Raw genomic sequence first — 22,409 nt, forward strand, 5'->3', positions numbered from 1 at the left:
ACGGCCCATGTCTTGGTGGGAGCTCAGAGCCGGGCTGTGCGGAGGAAAAGGGGGACACTGGGCTCGGCTGGGGTTTTTAGGACACCATGTGAAGGAAGGACTACGAGGGACATTAATGTGACTCAGGCCTCCAGGGGTGCTCCAAACCTTGTTCAGGACATCTTGTGGTGGGAGGTTGAGTTCCCCAAGGTGCCTCTGCTCACCTGTGCCGTCGGCACACCTGTGCAGCAGGGCTGGCCTCCTGCCTTCTCCATCCTGTCCCCTGCCTGCCCTCTTCCTTCTTCCCTCTTATTAATCCATATTGCAGTCCCTCAGAGCAAGACATGTCTGAAACCGTGGCCACTCTCTCGCCAAGGCTGACCCAGCAGGTCAGGTTGTAGGGTCTGTATAGACTCTCTTAGTTCCCCCCAGGTTCGAGGTGGTGTGTGATGCGACGCGCAAGTGCAGTGCAGTGGACGATGGAGTGACATTCCAGGAGAAGAGATGAAGGCTGAGCTGGTGGCCTCTTCCTGTCCTGTTGGGGTGTCCTTCTGGACACTCTGTCCCCCACCGCTGGCGTGGAGCTCGAGCTCCCGGCCCTGAACGTGCCCGGAGCAGTGACTGCGATGACTTTCACGCCTTGGTCCCGAACTCAGCAATGGGGCCAATCAGGGAACATCGAATGTCTGTGTCCTTTATCTCCGGAAACAGCTGATGGCGTTGGGCTGTGCCAGCAACTGGATTCCCCTCCGCAGGGTACCTCTGGGCTGCTCCTGCGTTTTGTCCTCTCGACACTGGCGTTTGTCTCCCTCGGGGTTTCAGATGTTTTCATTTTCAGGTTATTTCAAGGTTAAGATGACCCGCATACTTTGTTAGTTGCTTTATTTGTCTGATGATAAAACGTGATATTTAAAATATTTGAAGAGCGTTTGGTGCTGGAGGGATGGAGCAGGTGCTCAGGGCTGTTTGCGCTTTGCCTGAGTGCGGAGGACGAGGGGTGTCACTGGAGAGCCCCGACTCCCATCCTCAGGGCTGGCAGGAGATTTAGGGTTCCCGCCAGTCTCCTCATTTCATGGATGAAAAACAAAGGTGAAGACTAGGTTTTAGGTCTCCCGAGTCCAGAGAAGTGCCTTCTTTGTAGCCAGGATACAATTTTAGAACTTGTTGAATTTGGTGCTTCTGGTTTTTGTATTTCATAAATTTTTTGGCGTTCCCAACACTTCTAATTTTCCATCCCTTCAGCGGAAACAGCCTGATACGTGTTTAACAGAATTTTATCTCGTTACTTTTGCTTCTGGTCTGCAAATGTTGTGGAACATTGTCTTGTGTTTGACCTCTGCCATCTGTGATCCTAAATGAAGAGTTCGATCTTAAAATTACTCTTTTGGTTAAGAAGTATTTGGTTTAAGCAGTGACCCGCTTGCTTAACTGTTTGGAAGTTTTCTTGTCTGAACTATATGGTGTTTGGGGGAAGTCTGTTAATATTCATATTTTGGAAGATACTCGTCTAGAGTCAGGGTGGAAAGGAGTACTGTCCGTAGCTGGTCTGCTGTCAGGTGTTCATCTCAGGTGTATTAGGAAGGTGGCAGAGTGCGTGGGTTTCTCCAGGATGACACAGGTGACACGTGTGGCTGCTCTGTCCCCTGTGCTGATCCTCTTGCCACGTGAGGCTGCCATATGGGACAGGGAAGATGGATAGAGCATTTCCATTGTTTCCGTCATCCAGCATGTTCTGTTGGATGCTGCTGACCACGGGACTCAACGTGATTTTCAACAGTTTCAAGGACACGGCTTCTAAAAACTAGAGCATTTCATAGAGAAGAAACTGTTTTAGAATTCCAGCCACTCCTGTTTCTTTTTTGACACCTGAATGTTTTTTCTCCTTTTAGGATCTGCAGGTTCTTCTCGGTGATGTGTCGAGAGGTAAAATGAGCCTGCTGCCCACTAGTCTCCAAAGGGTAGAATGGGGAGATGTTTGCTCTTCGATGGATCTCATTGGCTATAATCTGGAATCTTGAAATTCCTCCGGGAGATTTCGAGATTGGGTGTGAGTTGCACACGTTGATACGTGATGAATTTTGGGAGATGAGGAACCTGGTGAAAGAATCCTGAGTGGAGAATTTCTTCTCTTTCCCTCTGTCCTAGCTCACAGACCACCGACAAGTGGGTGATTTCTTGGATTCCAAAAATAAATTTGTAAGAGAAAAATTTCCTTTCTGTCAAATTAATTTGAAGTTTTCAAAGTCAAAGGTTTTTTTCTCCCCTCACAAAGCAAGGCAGTTTTACCCATCAGGGTTCAGTGCAGGAAATAGGAACCCTCCTAGGTGTTTGCAGCAGGAAGGCCTCTCACACAGGGAACTACAGAATCGTGAGGTGGGCTGCAGGGACCTGATGTAGGCTGCAGCTCCTGGAATGGCTGCCAGAACATTCCAGAATTATCTCTGTGCAGAAAGAAAGAAACTGCTGCCAACATGAAAGATGTTGCTCCCCAGACTGCTTCTTGAAACCCAGGAAGCAGGTTCCTGGATCTGTGACCTGAGAGTCGGGAAGCTTTGTCCAGCCACTGCTGTGACAGCCAGGTGACTGGAGAAGGGGGTCCCACTCAGGGAGCCCCCGCTCCACACCCCTGCCTGCCAGCAGTGGCAGCTGCAAGTGGCCGCTCTCCAGATCGCGCCGGACCCTCTGATCAGAGGACATGGGATGTCAAACCCAGTGCAGGACGGTCTGGGAAATGTCCTTTCAGTTTTCCAAAGTCTCCATCTTCAGGGAGGGTGGCCAGAGGTCAGCCAGGTCAGAGTGCCCAGCACAGATGGCAGCAAGTATCTTTGCTACTGGCCATGGAGCGTGTTTTTGGTGTAATATTTGGTATAGTTCCTTTTGGTATGTGAATGGTATGTGAAAAGTAGTCTCTCCTTAGATGAAATTCAAGTGCTTGCTTTTTTTTCCCCAAAATTAATTTTTACTGTTAACTTCAAAATTATCTTCTTAGGGTTTTTTCTTTTTGATTTTAGTTGGCAAATTAGTTGTGCCAATGGTAGCATTTCCCGTAGTCTTCTGAGCAAGGTTAAGAAATAGAATTTTATTAATTTTGATAATACATTTTATTTAACTAATCTTGATAATGAAATTTTTGTCATTAAATTCCATAATGAAAATTTGGCCATCAAAGAGTTCTACTCTAGTATCCTTGATCTACAAAGAATAGAATGTTATACAGTACATCCCCGTGCAGAGGAAATGGAATGGATACCTCATTAAGGAGAGTTTTAACTAAATTTTCCTGAAATCCCTTTTCTTGGTACTCTCCCACTCCAGCTGTGCATTTGTTTGCAGTTGCTTCTGTTGGAGGTTATGTATGTTGTACATATATATATGATTATATCCTACCATTTTCTGTACCTTCATCTGAACTGATAGCTGGTAGTTTAAGATTTTCCAGCTCTCTTCTGTACTTTGAAAGGAGATAGATGAGCATGTATTTGACTTGTCCTGTGTTTTGCTTTGGCTGATGAACGGTGACGTGGCCTCACTTTAACTGTGCTCCTGCCGATGTCTCGAGTCCCAGCGTTTATGACAACTTTACTTCAGAGGTAAACGCAATAGGTGACTGAGTGTTCGCGCTCAGGGTTTCATAGGAAGTGCTTCATCTGCTGGGCTGGGACTCCCTGGAAGCCGAGGGCAGCATGGTGGAAGCTGGTTTATGTGAATTCGTGAGAACAGGAAACATCAACCTGGAAACGTGCATGAATACACTTTGGAAAGGCTGCCTCTCAGCCTCTTCATTGGTGTCCCCACCCGGCTGTCCTTCCCCGTCCTGGTTGGCCCCGTCATGAGAGCAGTGTGCCTTTGGTTTTCTGATGGTGGTAACAGACCTCTGTACCTTCCATCCTGAGACAGTTTTCAACGTGTAGCTTCTTTCAAACCACCGTTTGCATCTCGCCGTGTGCTGGCTGAGTCCCCCTCGAGTCACCGCTTCTTGTCAGGTTCCCAGGAGGCACCCAGGACCCACGGTCTCGGGAGTGGTCGGGGCTGGCCCCAGCGGGACCAGGAGCTGTGCTCCCCAGCACACCTGCACGCTCTCTGATGGGAGACCCTTCGTCCTCGTCAGAACAGTGACTCTGCTGTTAGGGACTCAGTGTTCTGGTGACAACAGAACGGTCATTGTTACTCATTGTGAAAAATGTGAATCTCAAGTGTGCTTTCTTTTCCCCCAGATTTTGTGCTTTGTCCCCTAAGGTCCACATCCCTCCTTGCTGCCCAGAAGGCCGCAGCCTGGTCTCCGTTTTGATGAGGCTTCCTCCCTGATCGCTCAGTGAATTGGTGGCAAAGGCATGCTGGGCCTTTGAGTGCATGGCGGCCTGGCCGGCGCGGCGGAAGGACAGAGGAGGGAAGAGCGCCTGAACTGTACCACGTGGGGCCATCGGCAGTGGTCGAAGCACACAACCTGAGGGCCTGGACTCTTCTAGAAGTAATCTCAGCAGATGAGCGGGGTGGAGGGGCAACCTGTGGGCTGAAGGGGCTTGAGACGCATCAGTAAATGGTGACGGGGCCGAGCTGTGTCCTGGGGATGCGCAGGTGCAGAGGCAGGACTGTATATGATGCCCCGAGCCATCGCTGCGGAAGCCAGATGGTGGTTCCTCGTGTGGGTCGAGGGGGCTCTGTGGCCACGTGGAGGGGCTTCCGGGGGGGTCTGGCCGTGTCTGTTTCTTGACCTGGATGTGGTTATAAGAGTGTTCTCTTTAGTGTCGTTTATTAAACTGTGCATTGGTTTTGTGGTTTTTTTGCATCTGTGCTTCATTTTACTGTAAAAAGGCCAAAAGCATTAAGGGGCCAGGGCAGCCTCTCCCGGGATGACACTCTCGGTGGATGGGTGGCTGGCTGCTGTCCCGGAGACCTGCCTCGAAAGGAGCCAGTTGTAGTGGGGTTTTGCCGGCGGCATTTTGCTCTCAGCCACCTCACAGAGCAGGCGTTAACCCGTTTTACAGAGTGGCGATGAAGGCTCGGTTACCTCACCTGTCCACCCTTGCTTGTAACGAGAGGACCCATGGGCATCGCTGATGGGGGGACACCCCTCTGGGCTGTGCACCTGCAGTCCTGCCAGGCAGGACAAGGATGGGCGTGGAGAGGGCGCTGGGCCGCTGTCTGTGTGCTCACTGATGATGCTTTGGGATCCCTGCCCCTGAGAAAGAGAGGCCCTGTTCCGGGTTGTTGCTTGGGGCTTGATGCTGCGATGGCAGAAAAGAGAAAAGTGTTATTGACGACTGGGGATTGGTATGTCCCCTGGATGTACAGAAAAGCTTTGGCGGCAGCCTAGAAACCCGGATCCAGGCAGACGGGTTAGCAGACCGAGAAGGTTTGCTGGGAAAGGGGAGGCCCGGGGAGGCGCGAAGCCTGTCTCCCAGGCTTGCAGGTTTGTGTTTTGGGGCTTCCAAGGGCACAGCCAGGGAGGAGGGACATGGCAGTTGGCCAAGAGCTCACTGTGTCGGCGTACAGGCTGCTGTCTTGTGATTCCTGCCGTCAGAGGAGGTGACGGCCCCTTGGCAGGCAGGTGACGCACCCTGAAGGAGCGGCCAGCTCGCAGGTCACAGAGGGGCATTCTGCATTGGGTCCACCCTTAGTGGGTGAGACCTCCGACCGGGGGATGCGTCACTCTGCAACGGGAGCAGACTTCAGCCTGCCTCTTGTGTGGGCATCTCATTTTAGGGCCGGAAGTGACGCTGGAATTATTTAATGTGTTGGAGTGTGGTGTGGTCCAGTTGGAGTGGGAGCCACTCGTCCAGGTGGATCCCCGGCCGGTCAGATTGGATGGCCTGGCACTGTTCCGGGCCTGCCGTGTGCTCGTCACCCATGGGATTATAAGTGGGATTCCAGACGATGAGGACTTGTCTTTTGACCCCAGCTGAAATACGGGGACATGACAGGCTGTCCTCCAGTGTGAATGTGATAATGGGGCCCTGCACTTAAACAACACATGCCTTCATCACGTGCTTTTAATCGAATCACAGACTGACATGGGGAGGTTTTGTAAAATTGCGAGAGGATTTATGACTGTGGTTGTCTGTGTAACTAATGAATGCTTCATTGTGGTTTTAACATTAACTGTGAGCAGAGCCACTGGTGGAGCACAGCAGACTCGAGTGTGCAGGAAACACAAGGGGACTGGGAGCCAGGGGGGCTAGAAGGCTGTCCTGGCCACTTCCCTGGACCCCTCCCCTCTTGGCCTGTACCAGGTGCCCTGCCAACGAGCGAGCGTCGTCTCCTTTAACCCTTAGACGGCTTTGCCAGATGTCGTTCCCCCATTTCTTGGGTGAGGGGAAGCCCCGGCTCAGGATCCCAGTGTGGCCGTTGATGCAGGCTGACCCCCGGTCTCGGCTCGTGATCTCTGCTCTCAGCAGTGTCTTCTGTCCTGGCTGCAGGAGGGTGGGCCTGAGGGAAACCCCCATCACTGTCAGGTCCCACCTGGGGGCGCTTAGGTGGCTGCCCCCAGATGGAAATCCTCCGGCAGCCAGCTCAGGTGCATGCACACACCTGGTTTCTACCACTTAATTCAAATGTGAAACTGGCCTCTGTTTACTTGGAATGTGTGTTATTTACCATTTTGTAGTCTTTGAGCATTTTTTAATTTCTACCAGAACTCTTAATTTTTCACATAGATTAGGTATCGTGTACACTCTTTTGTTTAAGACTTCATCTTTTCCTTTTTCTCCCCAAAGCCCCCCAGTACATAGTTGTATATTCTAGTTGTGAGTGCCTCTGGCTGTGCTATGTGGGACGCCGCCTCAGCACGGCCTGATGAGCGGTGCCACATCTGCACCCAGGATCTGAACTGGTGAAACCCTGGGCTGCCGAAGCGGAGCCGACAAACTTAACCCCTCGGCCACAGGGACGGCCCCCTCATGCACACTCCTTGAATGGTACAGTTAGCCTTTTGGTCCCTGCTCTTCACATTTAAACAGCACTGATGAACCCGTTGGAACATGTGTGAGCACATTAAATAGCGCGTCCGCATGGGGGTCTGGTGCCAAGGTCTTCTGATGTCTGGTGCCTTTGCAGACCCTGTCCCTTGGGAACTGTGTCCCCTCTTACCTGATGGGTCGTGTCATGGCCTCAGCTCCGGGAGGCTGTTTCATCAGGGGCTTTCAAGGAAAGTTAATATTCTCTGACCCTGTTTCCCGAGCCGCCTGCCTGAGCCATGAGTGTGGAATCTGCAAGAAGCAGGAGGCTGCGAGTATCACTTGCTATGTGGAGGCACAGTGTTTGCTGCTGGGGGATGATGAGGGTGGGTACACCATCTCTCATGGCTTAACAGACTTGACAGTCTACTGAGACTGCCATGCACGTGCGTGCACCACCCCCCATGTACACACATGTACGCACATGCATGCACCCACATGCATGTGCACACACCTGCTTGCACTCGCACACACACTTTCGCATAGGTGATGAAACGCATGGGTAGTTGAAGCTAGAGCAGGGCCAGTAGGGACGGCTGACCCTGGGTCCCCCATGAAATGGCCCCGTGTGCTCCAGGTCCTGCAGTGATTTGTAGGGAGGGATCCGCCTTAGCGGGCCCTCACTTTGCTCATTGCATTAGCCTAGCTGCTGTCAGTAACATCCATTCCCAGAAACGGGTGGCGCTCACTGGGTGCTTGTGAAAGCCGTCCCAGAGAGTGGAAGGCCGTGGTCCTTGCCTTTTCCACCTGGACCTGACGCCCGGCAGAGGGGAAATGTCGTGATTTCTGCCCCAGGCCGGTGCGCTGTGTGTGTTCCGGGACGCCCCGGGTGGGACTCCCGGGAGTGTGGTGTGTCGGCACAGGCTGAGGAGTAGCTGGCAGCGCGGGTACAGGGAACTGCGTGTCACTCGTCTGGAGGCTCGGCAGGGGAGCTGTGGTTTTGAAGACATTGTGACTGTTGCATGTGACTGATAGAATTTTTTCCCAGATTCTAAAAATAATAATCATTTCATTTTTTGCAGTTCCACGTTGTAGTTTTGGCGTGCATGTGTTATGTAAATCATGAAGTTGATAGAGGTCTGTGACTAGAAGAGAGAAGATGGGACCCTGGTATTTCTGCTCCTTAGCACATAGTGGCGCATAGGATTTGTCACTTCAAGCTTTTAAGAGTATGGATTGATGCTCTCAGCTTTTAAAAATAGCCTCAACACACACACATACACGTTTTCTCCTTTTAAAGAATGGTGTATTCATTGGGTTTTGAATTCTGGACTTTGGAATTGACTGCCTGTGGGAAAGTGAGGGAGTTCTCAGGCCTCAGGGTCGTGTGTGTAATTATCTGGTTGGACAGTAGCTGACCTCTGCGGCCCTCCTAACCCAGGCCCTGCTGTTCCCTTGTGGGAAACTGTGTGCGAGACTGTGTGTGCATTGCATGTGTTCGCATGTGACTGTTCATGTGTGTGACAGCATGCATGTGAACGTGTTATGTGCACACCTGTCTTTGCATGTGAGGAGAGAAGGATCAGGACAGACAGACGGACGCAGACAGAAGTGGGTGAGAAGCCCCCGGGTCACCACGGAGGCTGCAGCATCGGCCTGGTGATTTCCAGGGCGGTAAGAGGATGACTCAGCAGCGCTGTGGGTAATTAACGTACATGAACACGATCTATTTTTAAATGTGGTTTATGGCTCTCAACCCTATGGCTCAAGCTCTGCCACCACCAGCACTAGGCCTTTTTCAGTACTGTGTAAAATTGTAAGCTGCCAGCATTTTGAGAGAAAAGAGGGTATAACTTAAGGGCCACAGAAACGCAGCAGCCCAATAGAGGTATTTTTTAGGTCAGAGAGAAGTAGTGTAAGATGTCAGGCTTGCGAAGTGCCTGCTGTTCTTAAGAAGGGAGTTTAGGTAACAGAATTTAAACATTCAGGTCAGTTGTGACTTTTCAGGTCACTTCTCGTTTGCAATCGTGAAGCTTGCTCATTGACCAAGGGTCACTCACAGTGTTCTCGGGGAAGATTTGGGGTTCCCCATCCCGGCAGGGGCTTCGGGGCGGCGTGGGGGCCCTCCCCTCTTGTGGGTGCAGAGGGACAACTCGGATCACACAGGTCCCTGAGAACAGGAAATGTTCTGGATGAGACTTCTTAGAATGGGTGAAGCTGAGGAACCCTGGCAGAACCTGCCGGGCCTCTGGCGGGTGGCTAGGGGTGTTGCTTTCATCCCCCCGAGTTCCCAGTTGTTCCCTGGTGGTTTGGTTGGCACCCATCTCCTGTTTAGGGCGTGAGCTCTGTGAGGACAGCCCTGTGTGCTTTGCTCACGACTGAATTCAGCAAGAGGAATTGCAGAGACTCGTAAGGGTTTATTTAAAGGGCACATAAATTAATTAGTATTGACCAAGGTGACGTCTTTAGCCAGTTGGAGACACGGGGTGAGACATGACTTGTGCCCTCAAAATACATCCTCAGAGAAGCCGTCCCCACCCCCTGGGAGGGTACCTGTCACCTGCCACGTGTGCACACAAACGTGCAATCATTGCTGTCTAGAGATTGCCTACACAGAGTCAGTGCTCCCAAAGTACTGGTTTTCTATATCGCTCTTCAGCGCCCACCATGTTCTTAGAAGGGGAGGGAAGCGTGGGTTTGTGTCGTTGGCTGAGGGACCACTGTGCTTCCTTGCCCGCTTCCCCTCACCTCTGCCCCGGATGTCTCTGGTCTTCACCCTCACTGTGGGGGTGAGCTGTTTCAGGCTGGACTGGGGGCCTGATCTCGCAGCTGTTGGGCCTGCCAGTCGGCCTTGAAGGGCCGCCAGGCCTCAGGAGGCTGAGGGACAGGGCCCACCCTTTTGAGTTCAGCTAATAGAATTTGATGCAAAACCCTTTACTTAACTGTAACCATTTTTAATTCATAGATTCAGAGCTCCTGCTTAGCCAATAAGCTCCTGGAAAACAGTCACAGAAATGCAGTTTTGCAAGTCCTTCTCAAATTAGAAATATGACTAAATGATTGAGAAAATAAACGTTAGTAATTGGGGCTTTTCCGCGATTCTCTGAGCGGCCTTGTTCCATCAGGGCCTGGAATTCTTTCTGCCTTGAATTTTTAAAAACTGGATAAATTGAAAATGAGCTCTAAGGAGCAAAACTAAAGATATACGAGAAAGGGGAATACCGTTATTTCCTCTTTAAACAAAGGAGAGAAAATGAAAACAAGGAATGAAGAATTTCATGAAGGAGGAATGTGTATGTGCTCTTTCTTTTTTGCATTTTAATGAAGAACGCTATAATTACAACCCATTGTTACTGCCTCTAGTGTGGCGCAGGCAGCCTGCCTGAGATTTCAAAAGCAATCTAGTGATGTGATTTGGGAAGAGTTGCTCAAATTATTAAGTAAAATGTAAAGCAGTTCTTTCCACTAAGTGTCTGTGGTGGAGTGAAACTTTGAGATTTAGTATTTATATAATAGTTTGAACTCTTGATGCGATACATACGGAAATCTATGTTTTATACTCATTTATACATTTGTAACCATAAAAGGCTATGAGATCCCTGTGCCCAGCCTTCTGGTGTGGATGAGATTACTAGCCACACAAGCGGCTGCCTGCTTGGTTAACGTTCCCCTCCGTGGCCCGCGCTCTCTGCCCGCTCATGGCTTGGTAGTTCTCACTTAGCTCAGTGCTGGCTCATCACCCTCCGTGTCAGGCATCCCCTGGAGCCGTCAGAGGATGAGTGTTTGGTGAGGCAGGATGGGGTGCTTATTTTGTATAGTTAGCTTCATGAAATAATAAAGTTTTACCTTTGTGGGCATTTAGATAGCAGATCCTGGCAAGTGCTCAGAAATAGCTGACCCTGGGACATGCAGTCAGTCCATCTTCTCTGAAGACACATAGGACAATACTCAAAAGAATGAAGATAATTTTAATTTTGACACAGATGAGAGTTCTTGCTGTGAAAGGGCGTAGAAAATGACACTGTGGCGTGCATACAGCTCCCGTCTCCATGGTCCCACTCTTACCTACCTCCAGTCTCCTGGCCCCTGCCGTCCGCAGCAGCTGGCCTGCGAGGCCCTGGGGTGGCCCTCCTTCTTGGTTCTAAAATGAGTGTGTATGAAGAACGGCCTGGAAACGTGTGTCAGCCTTGCCTCGTCCCATATTGCTACAGGGGGCGCAGTGACGGTTTCTCTGTTGGGGTGCTGCTCTGTGGCCTGTCCGTTGGGTGAGTCGGGATAACCCCGTCCAGGAGTCCATACTAGAATGAAGAACCAGCCGTAGAAAAGGTTTCCATTTCATTAGCTATTTCCTACACACAACCTCAAGTTGTTATTCCTGGTTTTCCAACTGGAAGCCCTGTGAGGGTAGCTAACTGCATTGCTAGAGCAGAGCAGCGTGTCGGGCACAGGACGGATGTGCAGACCTTCCGTGTTGAAGGAAGGGATGTTACCCCAAGCTGGGTTAAACTGGATGAGGAAGTTTTCCATATTAGGCATCGGTGGCCCTGGGGCTAGAACTCAGACCTCCAGACTTGAGTGCGGAGGTGACCGAGATCAAGGACCACCTGCTTAGATGGGATATGGTACTGAAACCCCTGCAACATGCCTGTATTTTAACTTTGAAAGGTACTACTTTGAAGCCAAGGTAAAAATACCTACTGATAAACAATTTCACGCCTGTTACTAAAATATCTTAAGTTAAACGTTAGATCGTTAAATTGGATACATTTTCAAAGAATTGGACATTTGAAGGTACTGTAATGCTGGCCGTAACGTAACCCCCAAAGTCTAATGCATATGGATACATTATTAAATCAAAATTCACCTGTGCCAAATAATTCAAGTTTATCATTGACTTTTAAAGCCCTCTGAAAATAGTAATGAACAGACTGAAACGTAAGATGCTTTAAGACCTATGGATGAAGCTGTGTTTCAAAAGAAATGGGCATGGTTGTATCGACGAATTTTTAAAGCGAGTTCCTGGTGTGTATGTTTTGCTAGTAGATACCTGTTGTTCAAAAGCAGATGCCTCTTCAGTTCCATTTCTGAAATCCAGGGACCACACACGTCGAGCCCGGCAGGAGGGCCAGGGTGATAAATTGTGAGCAGGTGCCATCTAGCGGTGGTGTCGGCACACGGCGCGTCCCGAAGCGCGGCAGCTGCTGGCAGTGGAAGGCCGTGTCTTCCTCCCACACTGCAGCAGCCCGCGTGTGTTATGAAATGGCCTTTGTTCTGCAAGGCAGACACGTGCCTGGTTTTAAATCTGAAGACTAGACTCATAAATAATCCCGACTTTTTTAAGGGATCATTATAATTTCTTTGTAAGTACACAGAATTTGGGTTTTGTATTTTTGGATAATTAAGCAGCAGAGAAAACTTTTTAACCATGTAAATGCTAGGTTGTGTACGTAGTAACTGTTTTTATGTTGGAGATTGTGTTAACTTCTCTTCCGAAATCTTCCCTGTTCTTGAGCTCTTAAAACACTTCTTGTGAAAGAGAAGACACAGGTGGTTTAAGCTAAGTGCTGCTTTGTAATGCGTGGTGAGCAATTCGAGAGATTCCTTAAGAAAAGCAAGGTATCCGGTCCAAAACAGCCTCCATGGGCTGACTTTCCTTCTCTTGGGCTTACTTCCTTAATGATGTTTTAAAATCTGAAAGTGTTCTTTTCAACGGTTACTTCCACTGGTCTTTATAAGATTCGGTTTCCTTTCTTTTTTACCGGTTTAAAATGGAAATGTTCATTGCTATTCAGATTATGGTTTGTCCGGTTTTGTTGGATGATTTTTTATTTTTACATTGGTTTGCGTTTTTTTTCAAATGGGCAAGTTACAGTTTGCTGTTAGAATTTGGGGGTGAAGGAGAGTGTATCACATGCACGGTAGCCACGAAAACGGGCTTGAATTCGATTCTCTTTCGTGTGGATTTGATTTTAAAATGACAGCAACACGCTGAGCGCCGTGGTTATGGTGACGTTGGTGGGAAGCAGTGGTTAAGGCTGGGTGTCTGGAGTGCAGTGATGTCTTACGTACGGAGGACAGACTGCTGTTTAGTACCTGAAAGCTGGGGGTGGAAGCCTGAGCTGTTTGATTAACCTTTAAAGTGTTGATTTTATATGCACCGAATAGGAAAGTTTCTGAAAAAATTTTTTCCCCTGATTTTAAGCTTTAAATTTTCTTGTGTAACATGGCTAATTTGTTGAGTCAGAAATCCTGCGTTTAATTGGTAACTGTTTTTCTTCGGAAATCAAAACATGGCTTCCAAAGTGATAAGATATTTACATTTTTTTTCCATTAACGCAAATAAGTTACAGTTCTGCAAGAAATGAAAACTTGTGTACTCTACTCAGTCCTACAGAAAAAGTAGCACGAACAACGTAAGAAACAGAACCTGTTCATTTATAAAAAATTTAAAATATGAGTCTTCAGCTGTCATGCGTTGTTCCAGTCCCATAAGTCTCCTTATCGTTTGGACTTCTTTATTCGGATTATTTTTGTAGTTCACACTGCATGCGTAAGTGAGAGAGCTTTAAAACACTTCTTTAAAAGAAACTTTTCTGACCAGAGGGCTAACTTGTCCTTGATAGATCCTGGACGGCTGGAAGCGTTTTTTATTATTCGTGTGGAAACCAAAGGCTGTGCTTTTTTAGGCCCAGCACAACGAGTCCCACTGGGACTTTTGCTGCGAGGCGGGGGGAGTCCTGGACTGGCAGTGTCCGACCCCTCCTTGTGTGCTGGCACCCCTGCGTACTCACGCCGTCCCTCAAGTGGTTAACGTGCCTTCCTGTGTCCCTCTCTACCCGACCCACACGCTAATTCTGTCTCTGCCTCTTGGCTGTGTTCCTTTATTTTTGCAGAACGAGGATTTCCAGACTGAACCAGCCCGTGGCAGTATTTTTCATCATTTTCTTTGCTTCGCTTGCACAGAAAGCTTAAATTGGGTTGTTAATTGAAAACTCCCTTGGATATTGCAGCTGAACTTTTTCTTAAGTATTTTCTACATCGTACCCCAAACATCTTAGGATGATAATGCCCCTGCACCTCATTTTGAGCTGAATGATAGATCTTCAGCACGTTTCATTGAGAATCAGTGTTTCTGTTTCGATTCTTTTCGCTCAAGTATCTTTCCAGGGACTCTCTTTGTCCCTGACACCTGGACAGTTTCTCTGTGTTAATTTCTTGCGTTTCAGTTGTCTTAGTAGCTCCCAAGTTTCCTCTAAATCTTGACGCCTAATTGCTCTCATTTCCCTCGAAATACCCTGCCTTTATTCTGCCCTGTATCTTTTTTAGTTACCAGTTGCCCCTTTTAAAGACAGGCTAAAAATTATAAGAGAAGGATCTTCTGAGAAATGTTATTCAAAAACTGGGACGGCCTCGCTGTTGCGTCAGGGTTTTGGTAACTGGTAATATTTGTTATAAAAGTTACTAGAGACTCACAAATAGTAAAATTCACTGCTGAGATCTCAGTTATTTTAATACAGAAGTTCTTAGTTGTGAGAATGCTTTAGGCTTCAAGTACTTGGGATGTTTTATCTTTGGAGGAAGGTTGTTGTACAGGCCACAGAAGGCCCAGTCCCTTCTGTATAACTTGGGTTTGGGCTGTTTTCTCTCTCATTCCCCACCCACCACACACTTGAGTGGAAATTGGTTGGGTAGATCTTTCTTTTTCAACAACGAGGAGCAAGTAGGACCGGGCAGGAAGACCATCTCGTAATTCCAGCCGCGGGGGATGGGAGAGCCACTTACCTGGCCGTGCAGTCTGCTGGCAACCCTGAGCACCGGCGGCCATCTGAAGTCGTCACTACAAGTGCCACGTCTGGATTTCAGTTAACAGAGTGGGGCTGCTGTGGGATCACGTGCTCAGCTTGGGTGCGGATGGCCTTCTGGGTCCAGAGCAGGGCCACCAGAGAAGGCATGCTGTCCCGCTTCAGTCACAGCCTTGTGCACCTCCATGGCTGTGGCAGGAGGAGCTGGGCAGCCGCGAGGTGGCCTCTGTGACAGTCTGGGCCTTGGAAGGTGGGCGGGCCTCCCTCCCCATATGCAGCCGCCTAACCAGGGTGGATCAGTTATTTGCAAAGTGCTGTATCTTACCATCATTTTGAGTTTTATTTCGTCACAGTGGGCTTGTGCATCCTATTTTTGAGAGAAAGTTCCACTTCTAGAATTGCACACCCTGAAGTCATTTGGGGTCCAGTATGAAAAGTTCTGGAAATTTGCTGTACACGTAAGACTCAGTGCTTTACCTTAAGGGCATCCAGCCCATGTAAAGTTCAGTTTAAAGAAAGGTCAAAGGTCTCCCGTGGCATCTGATTCTCCTCCAGAAGTTACTCAGCAGGGTCATGTGGAACAGAATGGTCCTCGACACCCTCCTGTGACAGCGGCGCGGACCCTGTGGGCCTGAGCACATCTCCATCCTGCAGATCACTTACAGGTGCAGTGTGTCTGCGTGGGGCCCGTACCTGAGTTGGGAAATGAAGGATAAAATTGTATTTTCTTTTCCAGATTCAGTGCACCTTCATTACAAAATCTTGTATATTTTTTGAAAGACATAGTCTCCGGGAATACCAGAGACTGGGCTGTTGGTCAGCTCAGTGGTTTGCCTTAACAGATCAAGTATTGATTTGGTTGGTTATCAATGTGCCATTTCATGGCCCAGTTGCTGATCCTGGTAGAATGCATGGTAGATGCAGCCTGAGTTATGTTGTGGCCCCTGATAAAAGGTCCTCAGAGCTGTGGGAACTTGGCAGCAGAAAGAAGGCCTTAGTCACAGGAAGTCCTCAGTTTTTAGCGAGCTCTAGACAAAGGATGTTGTCCCGGCCAGACGTTTCTTCATGGAGTCTGAGCAGGTGTCTGATTTCGTTCCTGGACCAAGGGATTCCAGAGGGCGGGCCCCCTTAGAACTCGCCAGGTCTGAGTGAAGCTGGACTCTTAGCACTGGAAACAGTGAAGAAATCACCAGGCCGAGGCTGGGCCCTGAGTGTGGGTCCCCCGCTCCCGTCACTGGTCATTTACTGCATTGCTGTGTTTCTGGGGACCCGCCCCAGCACAGCACTAGGGAGGTACCGAGGTCAGTAGCTTTGCTCTGTCCTGCTAGGACCCCTTGCACCCGAGACTGCCTGCACATATGCTATTCTTCATCTCTGCAAGCCCTTAAGTACTTGCTGAATTAACTAATTCACGTGGCACTTGATGCTTTTTAGGGTACTTTCATATTCACTCTCTCTGTACATACGAATCTTGGACGTTAAATGACGACTTCATTCATTCATTCAATATTTGTTATGGAACATCTGCCATGTGCCAGATGTGCTAGGTGCTGGCGCTAAAGCAGTGAATAGAAGGTGTTTGCCGTTTGTAGATCAGATCCTTCTGGGGAGAAGCAGAGAATAAACAAATACATATATACAATGCTGGGGAAGAGAAATGCCAGGAATACAGAACAGAGTAAGTGGAGTGGGAGTGTGCATGGGGGCTGTTATTTTATATAGGGGTGTGGGACACGCTCCTTCATGAGGGAGTGAAGACTTTTGACTTCCTGGAGGCAGAGTGTTTCAGAGGAAACAGCAGGTGCAAAGGCCCTGAGGCTGGGTTGTGACTGACATGTGCGGAGCACACTCCTGGGTTAGTGGGAATGCTGGACCAGGGCAGAAATTTCCTAGGTCGAGCTTTTGTTCCATTGCAACCATTAAGGTGCCATGCAGGCTTTTTCAGTGACTTTATTCCATAATTTGTAAAATATTCTTGCCATGTGACCATGTGACTAGATGCTCATTCATGTGTTTAGTTAAAGCAGAGGAGTTTAAAAGGGAGGGGTCAGTGTTTGAAACACGCAAACTTAGAGTATAGTCTTAGTTCCCTCAAGTTGTGCGTTGTTCGGTTTGAGGAGAGCGTGGCCGGTGGAGGATGGCCGGCGTGGGTCAGCCCTCTATCCAGGCGCCTTCTCTTCTGCACCCGCCCCCTCTGAGGCTCTCTCTGGGCTGGGACCCTTCAGGGCCCTCCCATGCTTCCACCCCCCCGCCCCCGTGAGTGTTATCTTGCCTCACCCGGGGCATAGTTTTAACCCAGGACTGCCACTTCCTGGGTGGAGAGTTCTGCTCGCACCCAGAACCCTGTTGATGAGGAATTCGGAACCGATGGGCACGTGCCACTTGTCTTACAGCTTCGTCTCATCTGGGAACAGGAGGTCTGTGTCCTGCGTGACCCTCCTTCCGCCCTTTTCTGTCCAATCTCATCTTCTTGGGGACAAAGAACAGAGGGTGAGCCTCACCCTTGGGGCCACCCCCTGCCCTGTGGAGGTGGTGTCATATCTGAGTCCTCAGCTGACTTTCTGCGTTAGAATAGAATGCATTTTGGCGCACTTACACTGAAAGCTGAGAGCTGACGGATCTGTGAGCTGGGGGGGAGGATGTCGCGTTGCTGACGGACACTGTCGCTCTCCCTCTGTGGTTTCTGTGCAGACACACTCGACTGTGGCCCCGTGCTCGTGTACGCTTTCTTGCCTCCGATGGGCCTGTGCCCCCTCCTCCTCCTGAGTCCTTCTGTTGGGATCACGGCCGTCAGGGCCAGCTCAGGTGCACCTCCCCAGGGTGAGGGGCCGAGGCCAGAGTGGACATAGTGCCACGTTGCTGTCTGGTCTCGTCTGACCGCCTGGCCACCTGCTGAAGTCTCGCTCTGTTTTGCTTTCTTGTGACACGGATCCTATGGGTCTGTTAGTGGCCCAGGAACCTGCAGTTTAAAAGGTCGCCTGGGCGATTCTGATGTGAGTTGTGTTTGGGGACAACTGCCCTAACTTCAGCCTCCCAACTGTGGCTCCCTAAGGAATTTCCCAGCATGCACGTTTCTCATGGCTGCACACCTTAGCAGAAGAATCTTCAGTTCTCAGGCCCCCGGTGGTCTGTGTGGTTAGACCAGATCACCAGCAGAGTGAGCAGCAGAGAGCTGCCCCGTGGACAGATGCTACCTTCCTGGGACACTCGTGTCCCTGGGTGGCGTGCCCTGGCAGCCTCCCTTTGAACCATTTTTCTAAAATGCAGAGCTCTTCATGGCGTTGCCTCTCTTCGCTTCAAAAGCCGCACAGCGCTCCCCAGCTCCACTGAGGAAGCCGAGTTCCCTGCATGACCTCAGGGCTCCCAGGGACCCTGGCCCACCCCGGCCAGTCTGTTCTCCCCATCCCTTTCCAGCTGTGGATGCAGCAGATAGGTGCAGTGGGCTCGACAGCAAGGCCTGGGGCTCAGAGAGACATGTTGGGGTCCAGGCCCTACCACCCACCAACCCCAGCTGCTTTCGATAAACTGCTTTCTGCCTCAGTTTCTTTATCTGCAAAATGGGGATTGCAGCATTTACCTCCTCCACGTGATGCGAGAAGCAGATGACGAATGCCGAGGACTTAGCGTGCCTCCTGGGCTGTGTCAGTGAAGAGTTGTTGCCGGCTCATGGAGGGGAACCGCCGACATGTGTCTCGTGCCTGCTGCAGAGCAGGAACTCGTTCCCTCGGGGAGCCTCAGGGCCAGGCTCTGAGTGACGCCAGCCTGAGACTGAGCCAGGCGGTGCCGGCCCAGGATCTCGCCCGGTCTGCGGTGACCTGGCTTCTCCCCATCATGTCCTGGCCCTGCCAGCTTGCAGCTCCGCAGTCCCATTCCCTGACGGTAACAGGGCTGGCAGGCGCTGAGGGACTTGCCTGGCCACCAGCAGGTCCCAGGACACGAGCGGCCTGACTCTGGTGTCAACACGGGTGATACAGAGCAGCGATGTGGCATGCTGCGGGACACACAAACCCGCTCCTGTGTCCCCTTGGATTCCATTAGAGACCTTTGTGGCTCATGATCTCCTGCAAGCTTTGCTTGTGTTCATCCCAGAATTGGTCATCTGTGTTCACAACCTGGCCCTGGGGGGAGACAGTGGGGAGACCGGTCAATCTGTTGATGACGGGGGAAGTCATCTAAGAAAATCTTCCCATGTGCCCCCCACGTGGAGCTGTCACAGTGGCTCTGGGTTTAGCAGAAGGGGTCTGTCAAGGCTGTTTGAGGGGAAGGCCCACAGTAAGATCCAGGTGTTCATGGTTTGTGCTTGGTGGGTTGCATTAGCGAGAAGTTCCTGTTTTGTTTTTTGTTTTTTGTTTTAACCAAAAGAGTAGGCAGCTATAGACATAAGAGAGGCACCCGGCCATCGTCCTATAATAAACAAGCTGGTCTGAACTGTGCTCGCTCATTGTCGAGTATGAGGTGATGTAAGGTAACTGAGGATTGGAAAGGTGGCTATTCTTACCGAGCGCCTTTTCCCCAAACTGAAAACCACGTCCTCCTGCACATTCCAAGGTTCTGTGGAGCGATTGCTGTGTATGAGCTCCTCAGAGAGAAATAATAGGGTATTTTTAAAGTTATAAATTAAGCAATGACAAAGCATGTTTTTTTTTTTTTGCTGAGGAATGTTAGCCCTGTGCCCATCTTCCTCTACTTTGTATGTGGGACGCCTGCCACAGCGTGACTGCCGGTGAGTGGTGTAGGTCCCTGCCCGGGAACCGAACCTGGGCTGCTGAAGTGGAGCGCGCCAGACTTAACAACTAGACCGCAGGGCCAGCCCCAACAAAGCATTTTTTTTTAAAAAGTGTTTCCCCCTCAATCACTCAAACATAGTGTGCACAGTCCACTAAAGCAGACTGCATTGAGCAGGAATGATGACACTGAAGAGGCCTGTGAACCCAGCGCTTCCCTTCTGTTGGCAGTTACTGGGTCGCTTCTGTGCACGATCCTGAGAACCTGAGGCTGGAGGAAGGATGGAGCCCAGGAAGGTCGCCCCGCATGGTTCCCGCCAGCTGACTTCCGGTTGCTTCTTCACCTGCCGGGAGGGGCTTCCTCGTGCTGTGGCAGCGAGCTCTCTGCACTGGCTGCACTGGCCACATGTCACACCCGGTTCCCGATGACTCCCAGTTGTTTGTCCTGTGTTGACTCCCCAGTCTTGGCCACAGTCAGAATTACCTAGAGGTTTTCTAGAAAAAACCAATGTGTGGACTCCTTCTTTGAATGGTCCTTGGTTCTTGGTCTAGGCACCAGCCTTGTGAATTTCTTACTGGTGATGGTTCATGTTCTTTCCCCACGAATCTAGTGTACAGCCAGCACGCTGCCCTTGACGAACTAGTGATTCATGCATTCGTTCATTCAGTACCTACTGAGGGGATGTCAAAGCTTGCGGCAGTCCAGCCACCGCCTTCTTTTTTGGGTGGAACAGTCCAGGTTCCTGCGGTCATTCTTCATATACTTGTTTCCGGAAACCTCCCTGCGTAGGCCTGGTCTGCACACACCCGGCTCATCTTGTGTCTCCTTAGTGTGTGGTTCAGAGCCGAGATGGGCTACACGTTTGCTGGTCTGTGCCGGTGCTTCTCTGCCTGTGGCTGAGGATGCTTTCCTTGATCTAAAGCCCTGGGCCGTGACAACTCACACTGAGCTTGTGGTCCCCTAGGAGCCTGGAGTCCTTTTCACAGCTCAGCTCTTAGCCAGATCTTTCACTTGCTGCACTTGCTGTTTTTCCTTATGGGATTTTGTCGTCTTAGTTTTGGGCCTTTGTTCCGTCTTGTTGAAAACTTTTGAATCTCTGTGCATTCAGTGAAGGTTTTGGCTGTCCCTCCTAGCTGAGTGTCGCCGAGCCCCACTTCTTCATCTAGGCCATGGATGAAAGCGATGGAGGGGCTGTGGGGCCCAGACGCTGTGGATCGTCTGCAGAACTTCCTCCCTGTTGATCCAGGCCGGGCACCCAGTCACGCCGTCCACCTCAGCGTTCTAACCCCGCCACGTTGGGGCTCGTCCCCCAGACTGTCAGGGGGGGCCAGTCCCTGCGTTGCCTGTCCCTTGGATGACCAGCGTGGTAAACCTCTCGACAGGAAGTCATGCCGTACACCGGAGAACTCTTACAGTGCTGTTGGTTTTTTTTTTTCTTGGCCAAACCTGGAGTAAAATATTTGAAACTCTTCCTACTTTATATACCCGACTACCAAGGGTCACAGAATTTGTCTAATCTGCTTTCTCAGCAGGGCAAATTGCAAAATATGTTTTGATCTGTGTTAACATTTCTACTGACTACTTCGTTTGCTATTCAGTGTGGTTTAAGTCCCACAAATGTGGGTACAGTGTCGAAAAGTGAAGTTAGGTATTTAAGAATCCTTCGACGACAGGGGTGCTAGACTGCCCTCAGGTGTGGCCGCAGACGGGCCGCGTGTCGTCGGGCCGCGTGTCGTCTCTCCACGTTGTTAGCACGCTGGAGGGCCTGAAAGAGAAACGCGCTTTTCACCCACGCGTTTGACCTGAGCTTATGAACTGAGATGAGCGGGGAGCTTCCTGCCCCAACATCGTGATGTCCTGAGTCCTCGGGTGGCCCTGTCCTCGCTGGCAGCAGGCCCCTGCAGGCAGCCAGGGAGCGGGATCCGGGTGAGAATCCAGCATCACAGGCTCTACGTGCCCTGGGCCTTTTTTTCTCCTTCGTCCTGTGGAAAGAAGGGTGTGGATGTTATCCTGGCTTATTTGTGAACTGAGTTACGGTTCCTGGAATTGTGTAATAAAATATTTAAGATGCTTGGCTGCGTAAGTAAAATGTCATGTGTGGGTGTGAAAGTGTCGGTTGTAGAGACAACACTGGAAAATATTAAAAAGTTGAGCTCTCTGAATTCATCTGTTAGAAAGGAAATTACAGTGATAAAGAGTTGAGACATTCTAAACCAAATGAAGTCAATGCAAGACCTGTAGAGCGGCTGTGAGTTAAGGGACCTCTTCGCGGTGCTTCTGTTAAAGCCATTTTTGGGGTTGGGAGAGAAAAGTTGTATTCCCAAGACGCCTTGGAATTAAGATAGCTTCCCTGAATTTCTTAGAGTCCCAATGATGCATCTCAGGCTTTCTTCCCTGCATAATTTTCATAGCTTGAAACTTTTGCCTTTTCTTAACCTTTAACTCAGTGCCATCCCTCCGCCCCTCCCTTGTCAGCCGGGAGTTTAATCAGATGTCCCCAGTGGATGCAGTGTTGACAGTTACCTGTCCTCCACTCCCTTGTCCCTTCCTGTTACTGTAGAGGAGGGCCTCCTGTTTCTTTACAGGAAGTCTGGTGACATTGACTGGACTGCAGAGGGGTCCACAACTCCAGCAAGCTTGCCGCCTCCAGCGTTCCCGTGGCAGCCTGCCCTGCGTGTCACAAGGCCCTGGCAGAGCCCGAGCCCTGGACGGGACCTGCCAGCGCTCTGTGGAAACCCAGGGAGGCTGGGTGGCCGGGACCCTTTACATTTATGGGATTAGAGAAGTTCTGTCCATTACTTATAAATAATGACCCTTATGAAGCACAATCAAAGGAGGGAGAGAGAGGGGAAGAATCCTTGTTTCCAACATGTAGGAGGAGAAGCTGGACAAGGAAACGCTCTTGCTTAGAGAACATGGGAAGCAGCGTTTCAGGCAGGATGTTGACTGTTGGAGTGCCCATTTCGTGGAAATGGAACTAGGGAGAAAGAGAGGTGGGAGGGGGCTGGCG

At 50.2% G+C, this 22,409-nt stretch overlaps 1 protein-coding gene across 2 annotated transcripts in view; it reads left to right on the top strand.

Moving 5' to 3' along the window:
• ZNF516 (zinc finger protein 516) overlaps positions 1-22,409 on the top strand; it is a 123,376-nt gene that overhangs the window by 75,185 nt on the left and 25,782 nt on the right. The window lies entirely within an intron of this gene.

This window comes from Equus quagga, chromosome 9, assembly GCF_021613505.1.
Source record: "Equus quagga isolate Etosha38 chromosome 9, UCLA_HA_Equagga_1.0, whole genome shotgun sequence".
NCBI classification, from domain to species: Eukaryota; Metazoa; Chordata; class Mammalia; order Perissodactyla; family Equidae; genus Equus; species Equus quagga.